The following is a 6,956-nucleotide window of genomic DNA, read 5'->3' as shown; positions in this document are numbered from 1 at the left end:
TAGGCCAGGTGACATCTTCTTTATGAAGATACTCTTCCATTCAGGTTGGTGTTCATGCGTGCTGTACAGGTAAACTCCCTGCCCAAGGAAAATGGAACTGTTGATGATGTATTTCTTACCTTAAAGTGCTTTATGGCATGCCGCTGGGAAAAATTTTACTCCAAATGTTGGTCCTTTTTTTGCATATCACATCGTACATCATGTTATCATTTATTAAGGCCCAAGTATGTGGCATTTTTTGCTGTTAAATGCAGCTAGCCATCGTGTAGTATGTATTTTAACTTTAACACAGAGACTGCCCATGAAAGAAAAAGAATGTGGAGTTCATGCTGCTATGCTATTTTTGATTCTTGTTTTGAGACCAAAGAATTGCTGTACAGTGCATATGGACTGTAAAATCACTGCATGGTTTGGAACATCCTGTCAGGAGACCATATGTGTTGCAGCATTTAATAAGAGTTTGTTTTCCTCTCCATATGCTTATGTAACTGCAAGTAAGGTCACTGAAAACTTTGAATGTGTGCAGACGACAAGGATACCTGATTATCTCACTTCAGAATTCTCTACCTGGCTTTGCTTTTGCTTTTTTATTTTTTGTCATTTTAAAACAGTTTTTCATGGATGACCTTGGCAAGTGCATTGGAAAACACATTATCTCATCCACTGCCCCCGAAAGCTTTGCATGCCATGCACAGAAAAAGTATGCAGTTATGCAATCCCATATTTTTGTAAAAACAACTGATACATACAACATACATCTTCCTAGTCATCCTAGTTAATCTGTTATTCCTCTAGTTAACAGCAGTTGTTGTTTCAGTGTTTGTGATGATTTTTAAATGTCCTATTAAAAAAACCACACACATTGTTAATTAACATTGTAACAACACTTAATGTACAAAGAATGGGTCACAGTAACCAAGCGTATTCGGTGATAATGAGATTTATCCTATAGCTTCTTGATATATTGTTACAGCCCTTGCTTAGTTTAGCATCCATGCACCATCTCAGAAATGGAGTGAAAATGAAATGCTGAGCATATTTAGCAATACGTTTTAGAACTGTAAGAATTTTAGATTTTATTTGTTCATGACTGCAAAACAGCAGAGTATACCTCACTGCAAAGCAGCATGACATACCTTATGGAAATCCTCTGTGTGCCACACATCCTAATGCCAGAATTCCCAGTGTTTTGTTCATTCATACAGGGCAATTTTTTGGCGACCCCTCAGGCTGGGGGCTGCATAACAATTAATCTACAAGGTACTGCTAAAAAATGGAGACTGTGGCTGCCTCCGCCTCAGTAATGAGCTAGGTATGTCAAGGGTGACCATATTTAGATCTCACTGTGAGCTGTATTTTGAGGCTTCACAGGCCACAGGTAGGAGCTCATGGGCTGTATTTGAGGAATCTTTGCTGTGGTGGATGGGAGCACACATCTCTGCTTTTATTCCCAGCCCTGTTGGAGACTCACTGTGTGATCATTCCCAAGCTGATAGCTTTCTGCCTGAATTTTCCTATTTATAAAATGAGGATGGTTGAAGTTTGCCTCCTCCATGGCAATCAAGGTGTAGTTTATTGATATTTTTAATCACGGTTTTGTTATTCTTTATGAGTTTTCATAAATTTGAAAATTTGCGCTTGCTGATACCTGACAGCAATAACACGTGGTCTCTTGTCTGTGGGTCAATTACAGAATGGGAATGATTTTTGATTTGGGTAGTATTCACCAAAATTGCATGGTAGTTTGAGAATGTGCCACTCAGGAGGTTTCTTATTAAAATGACTCATTTTTAATTTGGGTCATTTGAACATTGGTCCCTGTGCTTAATCACATGAATCAATCAATCAGTTGAATTTTTTGTGCTATATATCAGCTATTGAGAACATCACTCTTTTCTTAAGGTATTAGATTGCTCCTATTCCCACTGAAGTCCCCAGGAGTTTTATCTGTTGCCTTCAGTGAATCCTCAACATCAGCATTTCTACTGATGCATGAAATTCAAGTAGCCAGCTGTGAAAATTCAGTGTTTGCTTGCAAACAGCTCAACAGGAGGACATAAAAAGCCTACATTTAAAAAATCTTGATCAGTTTAGGGTACCAAACCTGAAATCCAACTACAATTAATGTAATAGATAGTTATATATGTTCTGCAGCTCAAAAGTCTAGTCCTCATAGCTCTCAGACTGAGCTCTTGAATGGGCAGCATTCAGATTTTTTCACTGTTTCTGCTTATTTTAGAATTTGTTAGCATTCATGGGACACACAGAACGTGGGCACATTGCTTAGAAATGCGATCAAATCACGTTTGATGAAATGACCAGCGTTTGACCTCGTGTCTGGAACTCTGGCCTCAATTGCAGTTTAGGTCAACAGAGATGAGTTTAATGCTGTAAGCTTTAATACCCAGAGGACAAACTGCTTGTACCCAAGCCACCTGGGAGCACCAGGACTGAAGAAGATAAGAGTCAGTAATTGAATACAGAGCTTTAACTCTTTGTGAAACATTAGTCTTTGCCATCTCGTTATGTGTCTGATCTCTAAGCCCTTCTGTTACTCGTTTATTTTCTAAATGGTTTGATTTCTTTATTTATGGAGATACTGAGAAGAAATTATTATTATGAAAACACCACTAAAGCCATGTATGTGTGAAAGTATATAACATATACACACCCCAAAACACAGAGATGCACACAAATAAATGAGAGCAAGGTAAAAAATTCCTTTATGAGAACAGAATCCCTTTTAGTCAATTTTAAAGTGATCTGCTGGCACGGAGACTGGTCATTTGCATGGCTTTTAGTGAACAACACATGAACAGCAGAAAAGATATATTAAGCCTTTGGGAAGGTGCAAGAATAGTTTTACAACACAGTCAAAAGCAAACGGGCATCTTCTCATTTCAGCCAGTTTGTCAAGGAACACAAGTCTGTGTTTAACTTGCTTAGTAGCTGAAGTCACGTTGACTGCAATAGGCCTACACATGCATTTTAATGCTAAGGAAGTGCTTAATGCAAAAAGAGTCAGCCCAGCGCAGATAATATCACGTGCTATACCAAGAATGCTGTCAGAGGATTTGAGAAGCAGAAATCTTGCTGCCTCTAGACATGCAGCAATGACTCAGATGTAGAGTGAAATGTCCTGCCGCAACATGGAAGACCTAATTTCTCGTGGGGCTAGAACCATGCGAGCCCTCATCTCCCTTAATCCCGCTGCTCTGAAGCACCCCCTCACCACTTCATCCATGCCCGATGCTGCGTGTTCCTGTGCTCTGCGTCGTGTGCGCGTGTGTGCAAATGCTTGCACGAAATAGGAGCGCAGCCCCACATACGGTGGAAGTCAGCACAGCTTGATTGTAGCTTTGTATATGACATCTGGGACTCCCATGCTGCTAAATGTTCTTCCTGTCGTTCTGACGCTCATCTTAAGCACAAGCAGGATGCAAACGTCAGAGGTGTACACAAAGCAAATAACTCCGTCTTTTGCTTCATAGTTTGCTGCCAGAGAAGTTCTCACACAAGCAGTCTAAAGACGACGTATGGGTGGTAAGCATTGCTTTTGTGTAGCATGTGCAGAAAGGCCATTTCTTCTTGCCAGCTTACACAATAGCAGAATGTAAAGAAAACATTAAAATATTGTGAGTATTTTTCCTGCAGTAAAAGAAATGGGTCAATCAGTAAAAACACTTAAATGCTGTCTGTCTGTTCTACAGTGCGTGGATCTTTTCCTCTGGTTTGGTCACAAGAGAAATAATAAAGGCATTAAAATGTAAGTTTCTTTTTAGAAAGTGTTGTATTGATTTTATGTAACATCTGAATGCTTTGTGTTGTATATTGCATATAACCATATAACTTGTTTGTAAAAAAAAAAAAAAAAGACCAAAAAACTTGCTCACTGAACTGTACAAATGAGCCTTTCCATATTTTGGATCACCAGTGATCCAAAGCATAATAAAATAGCCCTTTGTTTGCTCTGCTCTGAGAGGTGAAAAAGCTCATTTACAGGAACATGTATATTCCACAATGAGAAAAGATGATTAATGGTAGAGATGACCCCATACTAAAAAGGGAAGACCCAGTCTGGATCCACACTTTCACCTCAGGGTCATTTAGTCCTGTCTGTATTCAGGAGAGAGTAAGATTTTTCGATGAACAGCAACAAAAACACTGCTCTTGCAGAGCGAAGCCAGCAGCAACCAATGCTGCCATTACTTCACCCTTGCAAAAGGACAAGGAGCTGCAAACAGGTTGTTCAGATATCTTCTATGAGCTGAAAATAGAAAGCATAGCCAATAAAAGCAAGCTGCAACTTGAAAAATGTTTCCCCAAAGTAATCAGCATAGGAAAGTCTTGCAGCAGGAGATGATGGCTGCTGTTCTGAAAGCAGAGAGACTGCGAATACAGTATTTCTGAAACCTTTCTGCCTGAGCGATGAGGTGCGCAACGTTGTCCACCCTAGCAAGCCCTCAGACTTGCTTTTAATACAAAAAACCCCAAACATCTGAGGACCAAACCGTCTTTCAGGAAGAAGAGGAAAAGAGGGGAAAAAAAAAAGTAACACAAGTCCATGTGGAAAGAATACTGTGTTTTCTTCTGGGAGGAAAGGGACCCCCCGCAAGTGCAGACTATATCTAGCTTGGGACCTGATCCAAATTGCTATGTCCCGTCACACTTGCATAACCGTCCCAATACCACTTACCACACTGCCACTGGTTTCCAGTCACGTGCAGCGCCTTCATGAAATATGCAAGGAACAACGTTTTCTGCTAAGGCAATATGCAGATTTTTAGTTTATTTACACAAGTATGGCATTTAAAGACGGCCAAGGGTATCATGATCCGCTGATTTTGTGCCTTTTCTTTCAGCTTCTCTGGGCAAAGTCAGAAAGAGATGCATGTGTTTATTTCCTTCACAACGTTGAGGAGGGCCTTGGCCCAAGAACGCACTCTGCCACCATGGAACAGCAGGAAGCATCTTCCATAGTGATGGTAAGGGCAGCAACGTTGGTATGGAGACATACCACAGCATACAACTGCACTGCAGAGCTTGACTGCCTGCCTTCAGAGAGGCTCACAGTCTCCCACGAAACCTGATCTAGATGCAATAATGCAGAATCAAATGAAGTTCTGAGTAGACTCAGATTGCTTTCTTTCCTGTCAGCTAGTCTGCGCAGGAAAAAAAAGTCTATGGTGGAGCAACATTATTGTAGACTGTTAAATTCCCTAATAGCTTAACTCTGGCTGAAGTCCATGACGAGAAGCCTTTTACAAAGAGTCCCAAGTGAGTTAGGTGCCTACTTTTCATTGATCTCAGTGTGAGCAAAGTGTCTGACTTCCTTAGGCATCCTTGAAATTCCTACCTTCTGTACGTACCACTTCGCAAATCCATTTCTAAACTCTTATTGACTTAAATCTTAGGATCTTTAAAATAAAGGATTAGGCCCTAAGCTAAGAGAAGAGACCTCTTCAGACATCTAGAGTTATTTTGAAAAAATCAAAATGTCTTATTCTCTGTATATTAGCTATGATTTGTGAGTCAATCATCTGACGTAGCTCAGAATGGTAAAATAGATGTAGTATTTACCCGGCAGTCCAGCAGCAGAGGAGGGAGAGCAGGGAAGGCCCAACCACAAGAGCAGCCCAAGACTCAAGCACAAGCTCAGGAAGAGAATTTCTATTTTTACAGACATTTGTAAGATCTGTTGGAAACAACTGTGACTTGAGGGCTCCATTAACTTAAGGTTTAAATCATGAGCGATAGTATCTGTTGCCATAGGAGTACGTGTATTTAAAGTTTCTTCCCTGGCCTCCCCTATGGCCTGCAGGGTTTTTGGCTGGGCATCCCAGCAGCGTCCCAGGAGCTGGCAGCCTCTGGCCGTCACGGCAGCAGGGAGAGGAGCTCAGGAGTGACGGCATTTTCCCAGCAGCGACCTGCCCTGCGCCCCGTGCGGGTCGTGGCAGGACAGTGACAGCCTGGCCTCCCCGCACAGCCCCAGCAGCCAAGCCACCGCAGCGAGGGAGAAGGCAGCTCCCCGGTAAGGAGGTCTCGAGCTAACTCTGGTTAACCTGTGCCAAAATTAACAGCCTGAGGTAGACAGAGAGGTATCTTGGAGCCCTCAGAGCACAGCTCTAGAAAGGCCTTCAGTGGTGCAGTAACCCAGGCTAGAGATGAACAGAGCCTGCTGCACTGTGCCTGCGTCTTGGTCAGAAAGTGAGAGAGATCACTTCTAAACCAGCACCAGCCGTGAAAAAAAGCATCACCATTCCCAGTGATTTGCCTGCTCACCCACTGCTGAGGGTCCAATGCCATTTCTAAACTCTGACCTTGTTTTATGTAAGCCAGGCACCACGAAATAGCCACCATGTGCTCCCTGACTGAGAACAGCTCCAGCTGGTTTGCTTGCCCCGTGGACCTCTCTTTACTACCCCCAAATGCTCTTGTATGGGGAGCACGAAGGTGACTTTTAAAGTCACTCCAAGCCGAATGCAGGCCTGGAGGCGCTCCAGGATGGGTTGTCTCCAAACGGTGCCTGAGGGACATGGTTGGCTACGGATGTTGTAGCCACGCTAAACTTTCAAAGTGTGGAGCTTGGCCATGGCACAACCAATTTGGGCAGCAGAGACTCATCCAGGTTGTAGAGATGCCCAGCAAAAAGTAGGCCACTGATTTTCCATATCCAGAGTGGCAGAGCCAAAGGGCCGGGTCTGGGTGAAGACTGAATGCTTTTTTTCTGTTACACAACGAGTCTCCTTATGCAACATGTGGGCTGGTCTCCTGTGGATCTAAATCAAGGTTTCACCTTGGAGTCTTTGCCTCAAATCTGATCCAGTGTCTAGTTCGGTAATATCTGAGAGATGTTACCATTAATAGAAAAAGAATGATTTCTCTGTCAGTCTCTTTTCTAGCTCACTGTGGACAGGTTTTGAGTGACAGAAACCAGCTTGCTCACAGCACTATGA

Source organism: Struthio camelus, chromosome 5 (genome assembly GCF_040807025.1).
Source record: "Struthio camelus isolate bStrCam1 chromosome 5, bStrCam1.hap1, whole genome shotgun sequence".
Taxonomy (NCBI): domain Eukaryota; kingdom Metazoa; phylum Chordata; class Aves; order Struthioniformes; family Struthionidae; genus Struthio; species Struthio camelus.
This window is presented reverse-complemented; position numbering follows the sequence as displayed.